At 37.1% G+C, this 21,887-nt stretch overlaps 1 protein-coding gene across 7 annotated transcripts in view; it reads left to right on the top strand.

Annotated features, from left to right (window-relative positions):
• The window catches only part of cmss1 (cms1 ribosomal small subunit homolog), a 277,146-nt gene that overhangs the window by 161,329 nt on the left and 93,930 nt on the right, over window positions 1-21,887 (top strand). The window contains exon 5 of one of the 7 annotated variants that reach the window (XM_059968622.1): window positions 19,505-19,542. The exons of the other annotated variants lie outside the window; for them this stretch is intronic. The gene's annotated coding sequence lies outside the window, so the exon portion shown is untranslated. The remainder of the gene's footprint in view (window positions 1-19,504; window positions 19,543-21,887) is intronic. 7 annotated transcript variants of the gene reach the window in all.

The following is a 21,887-nucleotide window of genomic DNA, read 5'->3' as shown; positions in this document are numbered from 1 at the left end:
GCAGATATTTGTAGTAAACACAAGGTGGTGATTGTGGGAGATTTTAATTTTCCACACATAGACTGGGAAGCTCATTCTGTAAAAGGGCTGGATGGTTTAGAGTTTGTGAAATGTGTGCAGGATAGTTTTTTGCAACAATACATAGAAGTACCGACTAGAGATGGGGCAGTGTTGGATCTCCTGTTAGGGAATGCGATAGGTCAGCTGACAGATGTATGTGTTGGGGAGCACTTCGGGTCCAGTGATCACAATAGCATTAGCTTCAATATAATTAAGGAGAAGGACAGGACTGGACCTAGAGTTGAGATTTTTGATTGGAGAAGGGCTAACTTTGAGGGGATGCAAAGGGATTTAGAGAGAGTGGATTGGGTCAAGTTGTTTTATGGGAAGGATGTAATAGAGAAATGGAGGTCATTTAAGGGTGAAATTATGAGGGTACAGAATCTTTATGTTCCTGTTAGGGTGAAAGGAAAGGTTAAAGGTTTGAGAGCACCATGGTTTTCAAGGGATATTAGAAATTTGGTTCAGAAAAAGAGGGATGTCTACAATAGATATAGGCAGCATGGAGGAAAGGAATTGCTCAAGGAATATAAAGAATGTAAAAGGAATCTTAAGAAAGAGATTAGAAAAGCTAAAAGAAGATACGAGGTTGGTTTGGCAAATAAGGTGAAAGTAAATCCGAAAGGTTTCTACAGTTATATTAAAAGCAAGAGGATAGTGAGGGATAAAATTGGCCCCTTAGAGAATCAGAGTGGTCAGCTATGTGTGGAACCGAAGGAGATGGGAGAGATTTTGAATGATTTCTTCTCTTCGGTATTCACTAAGGAGAAGGATATTGAATTGTCTAAGGTGTGGGAAACAAGTAAGGAAGTTATGGAACCTATGACAATTAAAGAGGTACTGGCGCTTTTAAGAAATTTAAAAGTGGATAAATCTCTGGGTCCTGACAGGATATTCCCCAGGACCTTGAGGGAAGTTTGTGTAGAAATAGCAGGAGCTCTGACGGAGATCTTTAATATGTCATTAGAAACGGGGATTGTGCCGGAGGATTGGCGTATTGCTCATGTGGTTCCATTGTTTAGAAAGGGTTCTAGAAGGAAGCCTAGCAATTACAGACCTGTCAGTTTGACATCAGTGGTGGGTAAATTAATGGAAAATATTCTTAGAGATAGTATTTATAATTATCTGGATAGACGGGATCTGATTAGAAGTAGCCAGCATGGATTTGTGCGTGGAAGGTCATGTTTGACAAACCTTATTGAATTTTTTGAAGAAGTTACGAGGAATGTTGACGAGGGTAAGGCAGTGGATGTAGTCTATATGGACTTCAGCAAAGCCTTTGACAAAGTTCCACATGGAAGGTTAGTTAAGAAGGTTCAGTCGTTAGGTATTAATGCTGGAGTAATAAAATGGATTCAACAGTGGCTAGATGGGAGATGCCAGAGAGTAGTGGTGGATAATTGTTTATCGGGATGGAGGCCGGTGACTAGCGGGGTGCCTCAGGGATCTGTTTTGGGCCCAATGTTGTTTGTAATATACATAAATGATCTGGATAATGGGGTGGTAAATTGGATTAGTAAGTATGCCGATGATACTAAGGTAGGAGGTGTTGTGGATAATGAGGTGGATTTTCAAAGCTTGCAGGGAGATTTATGCCGGTTAGAAGAATGGGCTGAACGTTGGCAGATGGAGTTTAATGCTGAGAAGTGTGAGGTTCTACATTTTGGCAGGAATAATCCAAATAAAACATACAGAGTAAATGGTAGGGCATTGAGGAATGCAGAGGAACAGAGAGATCTAGGAATAACTGTGCATAGTTCCCTGAAAGTGGAGTCTCATGTAGATAGGGTGGTGAAGAGGGCTTTTGGAACGCTGGCCTTTATAAATCAAAACATTGAGTACAGAAGTTGGGATGTAATGCTAAAGTTGCACAAGGCATTGGTAAGGCCAAATTTGGAATATTGTGTGCAGTTCTGGTCACCGAATTATAGGAAAGATATCAATAAATTAGAGAGAGTGCAGAGACGATTTACTAGGATGTTACCTGGGTTTCAGCAATTAAGTTACAGAGAAAGGTTGAACAAGTTAGGTCTCTATTCATTGGTAGCAGGTTGAGGGGGGATTTGATTGAGGTATTTAAAATTTTGAGAGGGATAGATAGAGTTGACGTGAACAGGCTGTTTGCATGGAGAGTAGGGGAGATTCAAACTAGAGGACATGATTTGAGAGTTAGGGGGCAGAAGTTTAAGGGAAACACGAGGGGGTATTTCTTTACTCAAAGAGTGATAGCTGTGTGGAATGAGCTTCCTGTAGAAGTAGTAGAGGCCAGTTCAGTTGTGTCATTTAAGGTAAAATTGGATAGGTATATGGACAGGAAAGGAGTGGAGGGTTATGGGCTGAGTGCGGGTAGGTGGGACTAGGTGAGATTAAGGGTTCGGCACGGACTAGGAGGGCCAAGATGGCCTGTTTCCGTGCTATGATTGTTATATGGTTATATTAGGCTTGGGTTAAATCAGGGGATTGCTGGGTGGCACGGCTTGAAAGGCAGTAAGGGCCTACGCTGTGCAGTATCTCTAAGTAAATAAAATAAAACATTGTCCGATTTGATGTTTTGGAGTTGAATTTGGATATAGATGGACAGCAGAGAAGGCCATTGAGTAATCCTTCATTATTTCAGTACAAACTGTGAAAAGACTGATTAGAAATTCCTAATGCTATAAACAATTAGAATAAAGGTCCTTGTATTTTTTGAAAAGTTATAGTAAAAATGCTTATGTATATTTGATAATGGAGCAGTTATCTAACTTGTCCTCCTTGCTACTGTACATAGCACAGTACAACACAGGAGCAGGCCTTTGGCCCACAGTGTTGCTTAGTGTAAACAAAAATTTTTAAATTTTGACAGTAATTTACAGTATGTAGCCATGTTCTTAATTCCTTTGGTACGTCTCAGTTGTTTACTAGCAATATATGTTTTAATTGTATGAATATATATATATGTAGAAGAGGTGAAGGGAGCATTGACTCTATTTCTCTCTCCATTGACAATACCTGACCACTGACTATTCTCCCTTTTAATTTTATTAGTGTACTATACAACATTTATAGTATACTGCAGAATTTGTTTATGAGGGAACAATCCAAGACTTCATCCTTCCCTTTGGTCTTTAAGACTGAAGTACCTTTCTTAAAGTACAGGCGTCCCCCACTTTACGAAAGTTCGCTTTATGCCACTTTGCTTTTACGAAAGACTTGATTTAGTACCTGTTCTCACTAACTGAAAGAAATCCGAAGAGGATTTTCGCTTTTATGAAAAAGGGCACCCACTTTAGACTTGTGTTTACCCCAAGAAGGACTACCATGACCGTGAAGCCTTGAGCGGGCAGGTGTGTGCGCATGCGTGTACGTGCTGATTTTTTTTCCACAAATAGGTTTTGGCTAAATCTTCCCGCTTCTGGTAAGTGAAACTACACTGTACATACTTTCTATAGACTGTGCATTTATCATATCATTCCTGATTTTACTATAGGTTAGTGTTATTGTAGGTTTGGTATGATTTAGTAGGTTATTTTTTGGGTCTAGGAACGCTCAAAAATTTTCCCCATATAAATTAATGGTAATTGCTTCTTCGTTACGCCATCTTGGCTTACGAAAGGTTTCATTGGAACACTACTTTCGGATAGCGGGGGAAACCTGTATTGCCTTTTGAGTTGCAATAGATAATTAAAAATACCTGCTATTCATTTTATTGTTTTTCATTTATAAAGGAAGAATGTCTGAATGGTGTTAAAGTTGAGATCGAAAGTGTGGTTGTTAACTCAACTTGTGTTTATAAGGCTTTCAGTACAAGTAGGCAAGAGCAGCAATTGTATCTGCTGAGAAACTGTTAGAACACAGAAAGCTGAGCTCCAGTATATTTATGAAATGTGCACACATATCTCAATACTTAAGATCGGATGAAGATGCATCATTCTGCAAAATGAGGTTATTATACTACATTATCAAAGCAGTAATTGTGATGATAAGATTGCAGTGCATTAAATGGTGTCAGCAGAAGAGAGGCCTAGGTGTCAAATATGTTGGAGTCTGTGAGTATTGTGTGAATTTTTGTACTACTTGTATTTTGACGAGCCTTTTCCACGTGGAGCTGCAGAAATGATTAGGGTTAGTGTAGGATTGAGGGTACTGCGTTACTGATGCATATGGATGGGTGTGTGTTCTGAGGAATCGTCTGTGGTGGACAGGCAGCTGAATTCCTCTGGATACTGGCTTGATGAGAACCAGAAGCACAACTCTAGCAGTGCTTGTGCTCACCTGCTGTATGCTGTTTAAATGCCTTTCTGCTGACCTCAAACTCCCACAGGGACCTGAACCAGAGTAGCTAAATTGCCACAATCCTGACACCACAGTTAGGATTTTGACAATCCTATCTCTAACTTTTGACAATTGAACCATAGATATAAATGTCAGTCTGATAAATGGCTTAAGAATTTTCCTCATAATATTTATTTTTTTATTCGTCAATAGTACTTACTTTTATAAATATTTGTCGCATTTTTTCCATTGTGGTATAAAATTGAAATCCAGTTCATTGTTTTGTGAATACACTCATGTGTTCCATAGTGGTTTGCACAAGCTTAAAGTGATTTAGAAAAGTAATCAAAAGTTTATTTAAATCCTTCCAGTAAGTTACAATAAATTGTTTCTTTACGCTGTGAGTTATATTTAGATGAATGCCATTTTTTCACTTAATGAAGCATAAACTTGAAACAATAATTCTATTTTTGGTGAAACTTATTAAATTAGTTCTTGGCCTTTTAAAAATATTTTAGTGGACTGATGCTTGTGAATCAGACATTCCTCTTCAATTACATCAGTGCTCATGCAACATGATTGATGTTATAAGGTTAGTGGGGTGACATAGTGACTAAAGCCAAGTTTACCTGACAATTGTTTGTTCCACCATGCTCCTCTGCTTAACATCTGAGTGTAAGGAAGCAATATGTTTTCTTAGACATCTGTATGATAAATCACATATATTCTTTCTGTGCACTCCTTAACTTCAAAGTTTTCCCCCTTTCACAGTGTAGTTAGGTGCCACAAAAAATGTATAATGCCACTGTTAGTCTCGCATTACATGTACTGCCTTGTCTGCTAAGTTATTGCCCTTAGGTGCATACTGTATCTTAATATGATCCATTCAATTTAAGTATTAAAGCTGGATTATACTTCCTTTTACAAAAAAAAGATGGACTGTTTAAAAATACAATCTCCCTCTTTTGCATAGGGTTGTTTACTGCAGGATTTTCAGCTTCCTTGATTTGCACAGTAAAACATTTATGAAACATTCCTGTCTGGGTTTTAATTGAATGTGTAAATGCCATGAAACTTCCACATTTAATTTGAAACATACCATCAAACTTGCCAACAGGAATCATGCTGCTGTGTGTGTAAATATGTGACTTATTCGACATTTTTGGATGTTTCCCTGCATTGCTTTATTCACGTTCATCAGTTTGGCTTTTTTCCGTCCTGGAAATCCATTTGAACTGAAGGTTTGCTACACATTTGGCTCCTGGATTTGCTGCTTGTACAGTACAAAATATTTCCACTTGAGAAAGTACAATAATCCTACTCTTCATCATCACTGCACATCTTTCAAGTGGACGTTCAACACATCTAATAATAGTCCCAAAATCTAGAGTTATAAAAGGAATATAAAAAGTTGATTGCAGTTTGCAAAATACAATATTTATGGAAGTCTCAGCATAAAAATGAGCAAGTACATCCTTTGCAAATTTCTAGTGTCACATATCTGAGTACCATTGGAGCAGTTTATTATTTCTGCTCTGATTTTGGGGGTTATAATAACAACGATCACGAAGATCAGCATATGCTTTCATTAAATGAGTGAAATTGGCAATAAATTTGGAACTCTTGCACACATGAAGCTTAATGTGGAAATTGCATAGATAGTATCATTAATTCAGCGACCTCAACAACCTGCTCTGTTTGTAATCAACCATGAAATCAGAAAAACCTCAGGTCAGACTTAGAGATGAGACCAATCCTGTTCAGACCAAGGCTGTATTCAGGTCTGTGGCTGAATCTTCTTTTCATAAGCTAAAGTGAGTATGTAGAGGCAGTTTTTTGGGAATGAGGATAAAGAAGTTTGCGAGTGTGGAACCTGGAACAAAAGTGAACAAAATGCTTAAAGAACTCTGGGTCAAGCAGCATCTGTGGAGGGAAAAGGCGAATGTTAACTTTTTGGGCCAAAGCTCAGTATCAGGACTGAGAGGGGAGAGAAAGATTGCCAGTACAGTGAGAGCGTGGACTGGGGCAGAGGCTGATAACAAAATGGAGCGAGGATGATGGGTACGTGGAACCAGTTGAGGGCGGGGTAGGAGAGCAGCTGATAGGTATGGATTAAACCAGATGGGGAGGAGAATGGGAGTGGTGAAAATGGGGAAAAGAAATCTATGTGAGCAGGTGAATGTGTGTGGAAGAAGAACGCGAGGTTAATTTGTGTGCTATCAAAATGGAATATATTGTTACAATTTGTGTATTTGGTCTCTGCACAGCCATAGAGAAGACTGAGATCAGATAGAATGGCATGGGAGTGGGAAGGAGAATTAAAGTAACATGCAATGGAAGCTTGCATGCAGTCAATATGTAGTGCTCTGCAAAATGATCATCTATTCTGTGTTTGGTTTCTCCAGTGTAGGGAAGACCACAGCATGAATGCAGTAGATCAGGTTCAAAGTTAAAAGTAACTTTTATTATCAAAGTATATACATGTTACCACGTACAACCCTGAGATTCTTTTTCTGTGGGTATACTTAGCAAATCTATAGAACAGTTAACTATAAACAGGAACAAACTGTGCAAATGCAGACATAAATAAATAGCAACAAATAATGAGCATAATGTAATAAGACAGAAGAGTCCCTAAATTAATGTACTTATCCCCTTTCCCATTTTGTTCAAGAGCCTGATGATTGAGGGGTAGTAACTAATCTTGAACCTAGTGGTGCGAGTCCTGGGGCATCTGTATCTTCTACCTGATGACATCAGCGAGAAAAGAGCATGGCCTGGATGGCAAGGATCTTTGACAATGGATACTCCCTTCCTATGTAGATGTACTCAATGGTTGAGAGGGTTTTACCCGTGATATACTGGGCCGAATCAATTATGTTTTGTAGGATTTTCTGCTGAAAGGCATTGGTGTTCCCATACCACGCTGTAATGCAGCACACTTTCCACCATGCATCTGTAGGAGTTTGCCAAAGTTTTCGTTGACTTGCCAAATCTCCACAGACTCCTGAGGAAGTAGAGGCGCTGTTGTGCTTTCTTCGCAATTATATTTATATGATGGATCTAGGACTGGTCTTCTGAGATAGTGACACCCAGAAATTTAAAGTTACTGACTCTCTCCAACTCTGATAATTACTGGCTCATGGATCTCTGGTTTCCCTTTCTTGAAGTCTACTATCAGTTCCTTGGTGTTACTGATATTGAGTGAGAGGTTGTTGTTATTACACCACTCAGCCAAATTTTCAATCTGCCTCCTGTATGTTGATTCATCACCAGCTTTGATACAGGTGTGGTGTGATCAGCTAATTTGTATATGGTGTTGGAGCTGTACCTAGCCACACGGTCATAGGCATAAAGGAAGTAGAGCAGGTGCTCAGCACACGCTCCTGTAGTACTCCTATGCTGATGGAGATTGTGGATGTAGATAAATTTCTGCCTAACTTGGAAGGACTGTTTAGACCTTTGGATGGGGTGAAAGGACAGGTTATATCGCTGCTGTGGCACATTCTAAGGTACCTTCTATTACTTGGTTGACAACTGAGAGTAGACTAGTCATTGTAGACTGGAGAATAAGATGATACATTATTGCTGCATAGTCAATGCTATCTACTTGACTGCTTGAATCTGTTTCATCATGGTACTGGCAAGACAGTTGGTATATTCCTTCAAGTTTGCAGCATTGCATAAATTGTCGAGGCCTGTCTGTATAACACACCAGTCTCAGAATACCTGTTTTACCCCATACAATCAGATCCTCTTTCTGCATCATCCCTCCATCCTCAGAACATACTGTATCACTCGGATAGTAATGGCTTCAGATGTAAAGGCTACACTCTCTGGCTTTGTCTCCTCAGACCATTTTACTCCTCTTTCCCCCTTTTAAAGTACATTAAAATTTACCTAGGGCAAAGATTTCCATAACATTTGATCTTTCCTTTTGGTTGACTGAATATTTTTGTTGTCCTCAATCTGCTCATACAAGCCAGTCTTTTTTGTCAATAATAGAGATTAGCTTTATTTGTCGCATGTATTTAAAACATATAGTAAAATGCATTGTTTGTGTCAAAGATTAACACAGTCCAAGATGACCTGAAGGCAGCCTGCAAATGTTGCCATGCGTCTCGTGCAAGCATAGCATGCTCACAACTTACTAACTTTAACTTGTACATCTTTGGAACGTCAGAGGAAACTGCTGGTCACAGGGAGTATATACAAACTGCTTACAGGCTGCAGCAGGAATTAAACCCTAATCTTTATGCAAACCACTATGCCATAGTGCCAGGATGATGCTGTGTGTCTCAACTTCTGCTTTTCAACAGCAGTGTAGAAAAACATTAAGCGGTAATGAGAAAGGCATTGTACCACTTAACATTTTACAGGACAGTTTTTTATAATTTTAAATGGGTTACTAATGAAAATGGTTGCCCTTGATAATTATGAATTGTCCACTTGATTTGCTTTCTATTAGAAGTGAAAGTTGAAAAAGATTAATATCATATTGAAGGGCATAATAAATGTAAATACAGTGGATTCCAGTTAATTGGCCCAATTAAGCGGCTATCCCAATTAGCCGAAGTTTCATGGAAATAGTTAAAAAGTATAAAAAATTTCAAAATAATTTTAACTAAGTAACAGATTATGCATTTAAATGAAATACAAAACAAATTAGAACAGTACCAATATTACTGCAGTACAATAAAATGGTGGAATAGTTCCTAATAGTTATTGACGTAGAAATTCATCCAGTTTACACTGTCATGTTCTTTTGATTGAATAAATGAATAAACATCTATTGTAGATAATGGACTGCCTTCATACAATGCTATTAATGATCACAACCTCCAAGTCTTCATTTTCATTGTAACATTTGAAGATAATTGTCTATACCTTCAAATACTTTGTAGTTCTTGTTGAAGTAATGAAATAATTTCCTTTTCATTCCTGGCTGTTTCTGGCATCTCCAAGCCTGAATGCTTGAAACCAAACAGTTCCATAGTGTCTTGCTGCTTATATTTCACCAGATATCGCTGCCAAAAACCACTGGTTTTTAAATACAAGCACACACAACTGACATTATTTAAAAACTGTTCACTCTAAGCACAGTGTATTATCTAACAGCCACACAAGTGCCACATGTCTAACACTAGTTAGAAACTGTTCGCCAACAATCTCTTGCACCAATTAAGTGGCATAGTACCCCAAATAAACAAAGGAAATTCCGGCTATTTTCTTGATTAGCTTTTGTTCTTTAAGAGTTGTCCCAAGTAAGTGGCTGGCCTGATTAACCAGAATCTACTGTAGTTAATGTAACATAAGTTATTTCCACCAAACTAGGACATAAAAACAAAATTCCCATATCTAAAACTGTGAAAATTTACTGCATCCCAAATCTTGGTGTATACCCAGAAACTGCTTATATTTGAAGTCTATTTACAAAAACTTTCACTGAGATAACTATGTGGAGAATTCTGGAGAGTTGATCTGCACATCCATCTGCCAGTACCTTGTGGAAAAGCTAGCAATGGACTTGATACTGGAACTCTTGTCAGAATGTCAAACTTATATTTAACTGATTTAGATTTCGGGTAAATGAGTATCCTGCAATATAATCACCGTCTAGCTGAATGATTAGATGTTTCAAATTCTTATGTTAGGCTAATTACTGGCTTGTTCAAAAACTAAAGGCTCTCTTGTTTTTGCCCAGTGTTGAAACAGCACTCTATTCTGAATAGTGTTATGGAGTATCTGATGCAATAGAGAGGAAAGTTTATCTGCATAAGACGTGTATATTTTAAATATTATTGCAGTTAAAATTTCTGCCAAATTTCCACTGTTTATATGCACACTTTATTTTAGGAAATCCTTTATAATGCCATGGTTACTTAGTGCATAAATGAGAAAATATGTTTATTTGTTACATGCCAGTTTATTGCACAACTTTGGAAATCTTTAATTGGGCCCTATAGTCCTGTGTAATATCTGAAGTGTTTTAGCAAATCTCATGTAATGATTTTGTCCATTTTATTTTGAAATAAAAAAAATTACTGGCATTGAGATTATAATAACATACCCACAAATTGTTATAATCGTTGCATCTTCTTTTTATTCAACATGAAGATCAATGAATTCTTGTGGGATGAAGTAAAGCTGAAGTAACCCAATTGGAATGGTCTGAAATTGTTAGTGGAGTAACAGGAATGTGAAGATTGCATGTTCCGACGCTTCCTGACTTAAGCTGGGTTATGATTTGTTGTATAGGTGATTATAAAATTGCTGTTTTTTACAAACACGCTTAATCCATTATGATTTGAATGGCATAATGAGATGAAAATAGCTTATAATGTCTTACTGTATTAGTTTGCCAGAAGATGTGGTTTATCTCATTCAAAATTTTGCTATTTTTAAAAATGTTATGTTACAATTTCTGGTCTTGAATAGTTTAGATGGAATCGAATGATATAGAAATTCCCATGAATGCAGTCAGTTATGTTAATTTAGGAGTTAGTAGTATTGAACAAGAAATTGAAAACTTATTATAATGATATGGAAATTCCCATTAATGTATTTGTTTATGTTAATGTCGGGTTAAGTCGTAATGTTCCAAAATTGAAAACTTATCATAATGCTCTTTTTCATCTCAGTAAGTGGCACTAAGTTCCTACAAAGAAGCCAGTTGACAGTAAAGGCTAAAATAAGATAGGCATCCAACTGTGGTTGCAAGATCTAAGATCAAAGTCCTTAAATTACTGGGAATAAACATCAATTCCAGGAGTACACATGAAACTGAGTATCGTAGGTTTTAAAAAGCACAGATTCTGGCTCTTCCATGCCTGACCATGGAACCCATCCCTTATATTTAGTTTAAGCTTTGTATACTAAATCTTGGATTTGAAACTTTCCTTTGGTGTCAAAGTTCCTCCAGTAGTTTGTGTATTGCTGCAGATTTCAGCATCTGCTATTGTCTCTTTTCTCCATTCTCGGTGAGGATGCATTCAAAAATGTCTATAAAGCAGAAAAGGCACAATGTTGTTTGTAGTGTTCAGCACACCCAGCTATAATAGTAATTTCAACAGGCAGTATCACATGTCACTTAGCATTCAGGATGAAGTAGTCAATTGAATTCAAAATTGGCTTAGCAGAAGAAGCCAAAGATCTTGCCTTCAGGAAAGACATTAATAACACTGAGAAAATTTACAAGTATGTTGCCAGGACTTAAGGACCTGAGTTATAGTAGAAGGCTGAATAGCTAGGACTTTATTTCCTGGAGCACAAGAGAATGAGGAGAAAGCTTAGAGGTAGACAAATCCATGAAGGGTATCGATAGAGTGAATGCATGCAGTCTCTTTTCCCTTGGGTTGGGTGAGACTGGAAGTAGAGGTTATAGATTTAGAGTGAAAGATGAAATATTTAAGAAAAACTGATTAACTCAGAGGGTGATGCGAGTGTGGAATGAGTTGCCAGTGGAAGTGGAAGCTGTGGGATCAGTTGTAACATTTAAAAATAGATTGTATAGTTACATGGATGAGACAGGGGTATGGAGGGCTATGGTCTTGGTGCAGCTAGTTGAGACTATGCAGAGGGCCATGTCAATATTGACCAGGTGGGTCAATGGGCCTGTGTCTGTGCTGTAGTATTCTCCAACTAACAGCAACAAGTGGCCCAGCATCTTTCATTCTGCCAAATGTATAGAACGGCTATTCATCTGTGCCAACTACTTCAAGAGTTAACTGCTAATGTACCATGTATGTCCCTTGCTTATCTTCCCCTACTTGTAACCTTGTCTGAGGCACAATAACTTCTCAGATCATCAGCCACCAAGTTTGTTCCCTGAGCTTTTTGCTGGAATTTAGAAAGTTATCAACTGCTAGTAGAATACAGGGATATGGAGTTGCCAGGGCATTCTTTAATTCACTTGAAAAAAGCTATCTCACACAATGATAGAAACAATGCAGAACATTGACATTGTGTATTTTAAGCTAAAAGGCATGAAAACTCTTGATGCTGCCTAGAGGAAACAAACCAGCAGCTACACCAACAACCAGAATCAATGCAATACTATGCTTCACAATTTCTAAGAAATTCAAAGGATATTAGCCAGTAGGGAAGGCAAATCTGCTTTCAAGAATTTCACACAATAGGCAAGTTTTTTCAAATCCTTATGCCCAAACATGAGCTCTTATGCCTTCCAGCTCTCAGTGACACACAACATCCTTGAAAGCCTGTTATATAGACTCAAGTCCACTCTAAAAGCAGCAATGACCTATTATCAGAAGGTTTTTGCACATGAAAAAGTTGCACCTGATCCCTCACAATATGATCATAAGATATAAGAGCAGAATTAGGCTTTTCCATCGTGGCTTATTTATAATCTTGCTCAACCCTGGCCTCTTCACCATTACCTTGGGCATCTTAACTAATGAGGAACTCATCACTAGTATCAGTTTAGATGGATTTCAGCAAAAATCGAAGACAGGATCTTTGCTTGTGATCTATGATTATGGCACAGCTCTTGAAACACTCCAAAACAAATTTCTTTGTGTAAACAAACAAATAATCCAACAGCTAATTAATTTTATAATCAGCAAGCATCAGTGTTATATACAATTTGAAATCAAAATAGCCTTCCATGCACAATCAACAAATCATAGATGCAAGAGAAGTCCTACCATGGCTCCTGTCAACATACACTTCTGACATTTCTCCCGAAGCTCCCAGTTGTCTTGTAACTTTGCACATGATAATGACTTGGCCTTGGCTTGCCAGGCTAAAGAATTTCAGGACATTGATTTATTGAATGTCCTGAGGTTCTTTCAATGTTGTCCTATTGTTTCAGTCTTCCATCTGAATAGTCTGAAAAGTCCGTAACTTCCCACTCACCAACAGTTCAACATCATAATATTCAGGGAGCACACTCGATCATAAACTGACTTATCACAGCACTTAAATGATGTAAAAGCTAGCTTTAAAAATAAGTATATCTCACATGAAAGCTGTGGAGCACTATCTGGGGCATCAGAGCCAACACACCAAACACTGCTTCATGAGTCTGTCCACTAGTAAAGTACTGCTGCTTGACCTGATTCAGGAGCTACCACAGTCAGCTCTGGGAAGTCACAAGAGTCCTTTCTGACCCTTCCTTCTGTAGGCCACACTGAACATCCTGATGTCCAGAGGCAAAACCACCTTGAAGCAGTCCAATTAATAGTAGATCTTGAAGGGATTGCATGTACAGGTTCAAAACTCCACTGTCTTTGAAAGAGAGTACTGGAAAAGAAACAAACTAAGAGTGAGCTTAGAGTAGATTAAACAATTGGCACAACATCATGGACTGAGGGCCCTTTTCTGTGCTGTTCTGTTCCAATCACAGTCCCACTGCTTGATGAGACATCAATGAACATCACCATTCTCACCCAGTTGATCAACATGATTCAACTTTCCGAATAAAATCTGAGCAATCATTAACTACTTGAAGACTGGGCATCTGTTCCACAAGTAGAAATTGAGGAATAGCTTAACTTTTGTCCATGGCCACCCAAATTATGCCATTGTTAGCACACTAAATTCCAACCCTGGGAGACGTTCTTGCAGCATCACAACTAATTACACTGCCTCACTTAATGACATTGCTAGCCTTTACACCAAGCCATGATTGCTTCTCATACCACACCTGGAATGCTGATTAGTGAGATTATGTGGCTCCCATGTTCTCCACAAAGAGCTGACAGCTTCTTTCCTGAAATTCATGCTGGGGGCAGGAGGGGTGCTGGGGTACTCAAGTAAGATAGGCTAATAAGTAGGTGACTGCCAACAACTGGTAAATGCAGCTGTGTAGAGATCAGGCCACTACATTTTTACCAAAATGAATAATGGAAGGAAGAGTGAAGAATCTTTCAAGCGCTTATTTCCCGTTCTGTTACTCAGTGTTAATTTGTTGCCTTCAATAATAGGATATAAAAGTATTTAAAAGAAGATTCAAGAAAAGTGATCAGGAAATAAATGAACGGAATGCAATTATTAAAATTTCACGTATTTGGCCATCACGTCACAAACTCAATTGTACCAATAGTTACCGGGAATGTTAGCATTTTCACATCCAGTTTCCCTTGAGCAGTAACTTCACAATGAATTCATTTCTGTGTTGTATTATCGAATTAAGTTGCCACTATTACCACACAAATGAGCCATCCAGCCTTTGTCAATGCAGTTTCTTCCATTGAAGATTCATACCCTGATGCTGTTTCTCAATTCTTTCCCCAAAATATGTCTACATTCTAGATTTTCAAGTAATTTTTAAATTGATTTTTGAAGTATTTTCCAGTCTCCTTCTCATTAGTTACTTAAAGTATTCTCTACATTTCTGTTCTTTGTGTCAACTATGCCCTTGAGGAGAAATAAATGTATTTCCTTTCACTTTGAATAAATATGCATCTGTGTACAAATATTTATTTTATTAACTTCAAACAGAATTAGCTTTTTTTTAAAGAAAAGCATCAAATGGTGTAATAGGACTGCATTTTGGAATACAGTCCTACAAAGGTGCTAGAAACAACTTCGAAGTACTTTTCCAAGTTGAATTGAAATATATGCTTTAAAAAGGAAGAAGCTGCAGGGTGGGCAGTCAAAGAACATATCGTGGGTCTGCTTGAATAGTGTGGGATAAAAAGCTACGGCAGATGTACACTGAACAGCCCCTTTCTACATTGCATCATTGTATGATTCCAGTTAAAATGAAATGAACACTGCTTAGCAATAGTTAAATGCTAATTACATTACGTAGTAACTACATAACAGAAATATATCATAGGTTGTGATGTTCTTTGGGATGTTCACAACTTGAGAAATTTACTTGAGATTTTATTTTTTAGCATGATGTTCTGCTTAAAATACTTTTGGAGCAACCATTGTTATTAGCCAGGTTCAAATATGATTTAAAACTGCTGCAAATTTAGGAAATAGCTCCTATTTACTGAGTTGCTGTTGATGTTCTTAAAAAAATTCAATATTCTGCAAGTAATAAACTGTGGAAACAAAAGACTTTGTTTCAGTGCTGATGTGGTATGTGTTGTGCTCTGTCCCATATTGAAAGGATTTATTTTGTATTTGGAGGGGTAATGAGTTAAAGAGGTTGTTTCAAGTGTGCTGTCAACCTGCTTACACGTTTATAAATCCTGATGTCATCCCCTACCAATTAAAGTGATGCATTCCATATGTAGAACTTCATCTTTCTAAGTCAGTGGCCTCACATACCCAGAAGGATAGTTATCTCCAAGACAGACTGTTGGAGAAATTAAAAGCAAGTTTGTTTTGCACACCATTACATTTTTTAATGTACTAAACTTTAGTAAAATGAAGATTCATGAAATATGGTACATGGACAGGGTCCTTTTATAAAATTAAATAAATAATCAAATCTATTTCTGTTGGTAATTTTGGTTATTTATACCTTTTAGGTAGTAAGTACAGGAAAGATTAAGTGTGCCCGTATCTCAAAACACAATTCAACACTGTTCTTGCCAACTATTATTTCCATTTGTTTTTACTTTCCTCAGTTTGTAGATAAACTGCTCTCCCTATTTTCACTTTGCAATTCTACATCTGCAAAATCTATTGTACTGAAGTGCTTCAGTTAAATTGAGGCGGTTTCCTGAAAAACATTTGCCTAGTCTCTTACTCTTCAAACTCCATGCGGTCTTTAATACCTTGATCACTTCATCATCTTTTAACTGTGAAACATCACACAACACTGTCCTTTTATACTCTCATCCCATATAATTATTGTCCAAGTCACTGCTTATTCACCATCTGTTTTAGACTATTTAAACACTGGGAAGGCTTTAGTCCCTGTTAGAAACTTTGTGTTTTGCCATCAATTCAGTGCCTTTCACTGAACTCTTGCCCAGGTGTACATCATTTGTTTGTGCCTCAGCATGCAGTTTAACTTGATTTTCATTCTGATTATTTATGTCAGTCCAAATGGCAGAATTTTTGGGAAATGCAGTTCCCCAAACTATTTTAAAGATAAACTTAAATGCATAAAATTTCAGTGTGTACATAAGGTAGACACAAGCTTCCAGTCTTTGCCCAAACAAGTACATTTTATTCCACTTGCCAAAAATAAATTATACTGTATAACTAATGATCTCATCCCAGATCTATCTGGATAGTTCATTGTCTGAATTAAAATAATAATTCTTAATGCCAATAAAAATGTAGTATGCAAAACCAAACATAGGTGTAATAGAATCTGTCAACATTCTGGGATCTTTTTGGTCCAAAGATTCTGCTAACTATCAAATCTATTCAATTAAAACAATTTAGAATTAAGAAGGAGACCACTTTAACTGTGATAACAGTTACCTGGAAGAATCCCATGTCAATCCCACTTCCAGTACCAAAGCCCTCTCTCTCATCTCCTTTAAACTTACATTAGTCTTTATCTCACCCTTTTTCTGTGACAAAATGTTCAATGCTGTGTGCACAAAACCTATTTTAAACCTCCTTTTAAAGTCACGTCATTGGTTCTTGGAGCAGAAAAAGAACATATTCCCATAAGACCATTAGACATTTTGAAAGCCCTTCAGGTCTCCTTTGGTCTTCATTTGTGGAAATATTCTAGTTTATGCTGGCAATCCATTGCATTACAGGGGGAGTACTGTTCCATTAGAGACATTGCTTTTCAAATAAGGTATTGTACCAAAGCCAAGTCTACTCACTGAACACTATTTTGAAGATAGCGGGAACATTATTGAGCCAATATGTGTCTATCATTTAACATCAACATCAAGAGTTTATCATCATGATCGAATTGTTGCTCAATTTGGTCATCATAAGTGCTGCACTACAACAGTGTTTATACTTTGGAAAATACATCTTTAGTTGTTCAAACACATTGGAATATCCAGAGGCTGGGAGGTGCAATGTGACGCAAGTCCTTTGCCCTTTTGCGTATCTTAGAAGTCTCATTATAAGCAGTTGTTTCCTTACCCTGTTATTGATCTCCACTGCATGCTTTCTATGGTCCCAAGACCTTTGTATTTTGGGGCATCCAAAACTGCACATTTGGAAAAATGGTCAATTGGCCAAGGTAGTTGAAGGGCTGCCTAAGATAATTAAATTGAAATTTACTGCTCAGCTGTGAATGAAGCTTGGCTTCAGACTGCTTCTAAGAATACATTGGTTGTGTTTCAACTGCTTGAAGAAGCCTGTTATGGGTAAAGGAAATTTTTATGAATAATGTGTATTAAGAGTCTGTTGAGGAACTCTATGCACCTGTTTTCATAGTAATATTTAAATTTGAACATTTTGAATACTTGAGCTTCTGTGAATAGACGAACAAAAAGAGGAAGTCTTGCATTAATAAATCATGCACCTTGACCCCGTTTCCCAGAATTCTATGAAATGTGGTCACTGTCATAATATAGAAGCATAATTGCCAATTGCCACACAGCAAGCTTCTGCAGACAATAATGTGATAATGACCAGATAATCTGTTGATGATATAAATGGAAATTGCTGGAAACATTGGACAGGTCAGGTAATATCTGGAAAGAGAGACACTACTTCAGGTCAAAGGGTCCTGACAAAGGGTCTTCAACCGGAGACTTGGTTTTTTCTACCATAAGTGCTGCCTAACTTACTGAGTATTTCCAGCAGGATTTTATGTTAGATTTCCAGCATCTGCAGTTTTTAATTTTTAATCTGTTTAGAGATGTTGGCTGAAGGATAAATACTATCACGGTATAATTGCCCCACACTTCTTTAAAATAGTAACAAGAACTCTTGCATCCACCTTAGTGTCCTAACACAGCCTAGTTTTATTATTCAATCATGGTAGTCAGCCACAGAAATATAGTTTGGCACTTCAGGGAAATGCCTAACGTTGAAGGGATGTCTAGCAGTTTTAAACACAGATTTGATCTGTGTAAATTAAGAGAACTATTCTGGGGGGAATTTATATTGGGAAGACATCAATGCCAAATGCCTTTGGACATTCAAAACTAGAGTAGATGATTGAGGTATAAGGTCAGGGAGCTTTGAAAAAAAATGATAGAAGAGGCAGATGCATATAGACAGATTTTAGACATATAGAGGAAACAAAGTACATACTTTGAAAGATCATTCATCACCACGGGTACTTAATTAGCCCAAAGCATACTTCCTGAAAGTGCAATCCAGATGCTGAGCACAATCAATTTGTTAAGGGGAAAAAACCTTCCTAATTCATATCCCGTTTAACATTCACAAATGTGGATCTGTCCTTCCCAATCTAGTTGCCCTTTCACATCTGATATTATTGTTTCAGGTTACTTTCTCTAATCTATTAATGTTATCAGATTTCTAAAAGGTTCCCTCTGATTCTAAAATGCAATGTTGCTTTACAAAAAAGAAAGCAGAAAGATGCTTTCTGAATAATAGTAAGAATCTGAAGATAAAACTATTCATTACTTTCCTTCCTTTAAGCCCCTGGATTGATTTAATTATTACTAAATCAATTTATATTGTGGCTGAAGAGTCTTAGGTTAACGCATTGGACATCCAGATTTTGTCACTTTGTCACTTCACTTCCTGAAAAATATTCCAGAATATTCCAGAATATGACTTCTTGTTCTTGTGACTATTCGGTAAAGCATCTACCTAATGTCCAGAAGATCTGCATTTCAGAATTAGTTTATTGCTTTCTATTCTGGAGCATCATAAATTTAATTTCTCTACATTACATCAGTGAATGCTCTTCATTGGGTGCAAAGCATTTGGAACAATCTGATGGCACAAAGTGTTTTATGTATGCTTTCTTGTAATTGATGAGGGTTTGGGCTTCCCAAAGATAACTAAAATACAAGTATCTCTTTGCCCCTCTGAATATAATTTTCTCTAATCATTAGTGCATTATTAAACATATATTTAAATACCAAAGACAAAATTAATCCACAATTTCTTAAGTGCCAAAAAAATACATGGAGCAATTTTTAGGCTTGATGTTTATCTTATTTTACTGGAGTCTGCCATTTTTGCCTTGGGGAATTTTCTGGCCTTTGCTGTAATTGTTTGTGATCATATCAGGTTAATTTTAAGCTTAATCTTTTTACTGCTGTTATCATTAAGCAACCAGAGCAGTTGCTTTGGATTAGGGTCAATTTGTTATACATGAGATAGAACTTCCATCAACTATTTACTGTTTTATTTGTTGCAGATTGTAAAACTTCCAGGGCAAATTATTTCTGTCTGCAGGTAATATGGTCAGCAATTTGTAATAGAGTTCAAAACAATTCAAAATGCGCAGTGAATCTATTGGTATCTGAACTAATAGTTCAAGTCTGTCACATCTGCATTGTCATACCTACACTGATAACAAGTGTTTCCAATTTTTTTATATTCTTTTCCAGAGATTTTAAGTTTTATTTTCACATTTTTATTTTTTGTGTTTTATGACCTGTATATTTTTCATATTTTGTGCAGTATTCTAGCTACATCTACTGGCAGGAATTGAATATTGTGACAGTAATAGGGGTTCACTGAAATACATGGAGAGGCCTTGTTTCAGTTCCACTCTACCACCCACCTGGAATTTTTTTCCAAGTTCATTGACAACAGCATTGATGTTACTTCCTCCATTCACATAGATAACAAAACTCCCATCACTTCTGTTGCCAATTTCCACGTTGCTCTTCATTTTACATTGTCCGTCCCTCATCCTTCCCTTCCCTTCTGGATTTCCCTGATTACAAGGGTATATCCAGCATTCTCCCTTTGGTTTTAGGTCTCACTACCAGCTCTGCATTTCACTTCTTTTATGTGTTCTTTTTGTTTGGTTAGTCGCTTGCCCTGATCATAAATAGCAAAATCACTATGGCCGCTCTGACTTCTTCCGGTTCGAGACACCCCCCTTCGTTGTGTATGTCCCACCCCCATCCATACTGCAACTTACAATTAACATGCTTCTCGTTTTCCAGTTCTGATATAAGTTCTTCAATCAGAAGCTTTAACTGAGAGCATAACATCCAACAGTGCCACTCGGGAACATCGTTGTACCAATTTAACTAATCACATGGTCTGTATCTCACTAAAACTCTGCTTCTTTGGATGTCTGCCTTAATATCTCTTAAACACTGCTGCTGTATCTGGTTCTCTTTTTCTTTCCACAGATGTTGTTGGCTTAATGATTGCTTCTGGCACTTTCTGTTTGTGCTCAGTAAAATAATTTGGATTGACAAATATATAAATTTAAAAATATTGTCTCCCTGAATGATAATTTATGTATCATGTTAAAAATCTATAAATGTTCCATCAATGTAATGCTGTATCAACATAATGTGCTTTTGTACTTGATGTTTAGTAATCAGAAGATAAATTGCCTGGATTTTAATGTACACTCCTATATGGCGACACAAGTATGATGAATTTGTTATGGCAATGTGACTGAGTAAATCTATACGCTTAGTAATTTGCAATTACTAGAGAAATGTTAAATACTTATGTTCATTTGTTTTCCCTTTCGATCTTCTGTTCTATCTGATAAAGCTAAAGTGTCTTAGAATACAAGGAGGAAATAAAAGAATACTTTTTGGCTTACAGGCATCCTAATATCAACTTGATAATATTAGAAACAAATTGTCCATCTGGTCTCTTGGAGGTGCAGTGCTTTATTTAACGTGAATTCTTAGATAATGTGGAAATGATAAGGGATATTCACTGATAGTCTTTTTTTTTAAAAAAAGATGCTAAATGTTTTGTTGCTGTTAACTCACAGTTAAGTTTCCGTAATTCAGAGTAACGGAATTCCAAAGCTCCAAATGCACTCAGTGAGTATATTCTCAGTGGAGAATCTTTTTCAGTTCTCTCATTCTTGAAGTTGAAATAATGTCAGGAATACACTTAATAACCAAGTTATTGGGTATGTGAGTGGAACTCGGTGTGGTCTTCTGCTGCTTTAAGCTTCAATGTGTTGTGTGATCAGAGTTACTCTTCTGCATGCCGCTGTTGTAAGATGAAACTACTTGATTTACTGTCACCTTCCTGTCAGCTTGAACCAGTCCAGCCATTCTCCTCTGATCTCTCTCAAGGTTTCCTCGCCCACAGAACTGCCGCTTACTGGATACGTTTTTTGTTTTCACTCCATTCTCTGAACTCTAGAGATTGCCATGCATGAAAATCCCAGACGATCAGCAGTTTCTGAGATACTCAAACCACCCCATATGGCACTAACAATCATTCCACGTTCAAAGTCGCTTAGCTCACATTTCTTCCCCATTCTGATGTTTGTTCTGAATAACAACCAAACTTTTAGGTGGTGAGTTGCTGCTCCATGATTAAATGATTAGATATTTGCATTAATGAGCAGGTGTACAGATGTACCTAATAAAGTGGCCACTGAGTGTATTTACCAAATAATAGGCACCTATTCAAGAGAAAGTAATTAAAATAGTACAAATTACCCATAAAAGGAAAATGTAAGAGTATCACCAATTACTTATTTAGGAAGGAAAAGTTACATGAGCGTGCCAGTTCAGAGTTAATTATTAATTTGTCAGAAACAAATGTTTCATGTTTTAAAATATATTTTTAACCTTTTTAAT

This window comes from Hypanus sabinus, chromosome 4, assembly GCF_030144855.1.
Source record: "Hypanus sabinus isolate sHypSab1 chromosome 4, sHypSab1.hap1, whole genome shotgun sequence".
Lineage (NCBI taxonomy): Eukaryota > Metazoa > Chordata > Chondrichthyes > Myliobatiformes > Dasyatidae > Hypanus > Hypanus sabinus.
The sequence above is the reverse complement of the archived record's forward strand: the minus strand, read 5'-3'. Positions and strand labels throughout refer to the sequence as shown.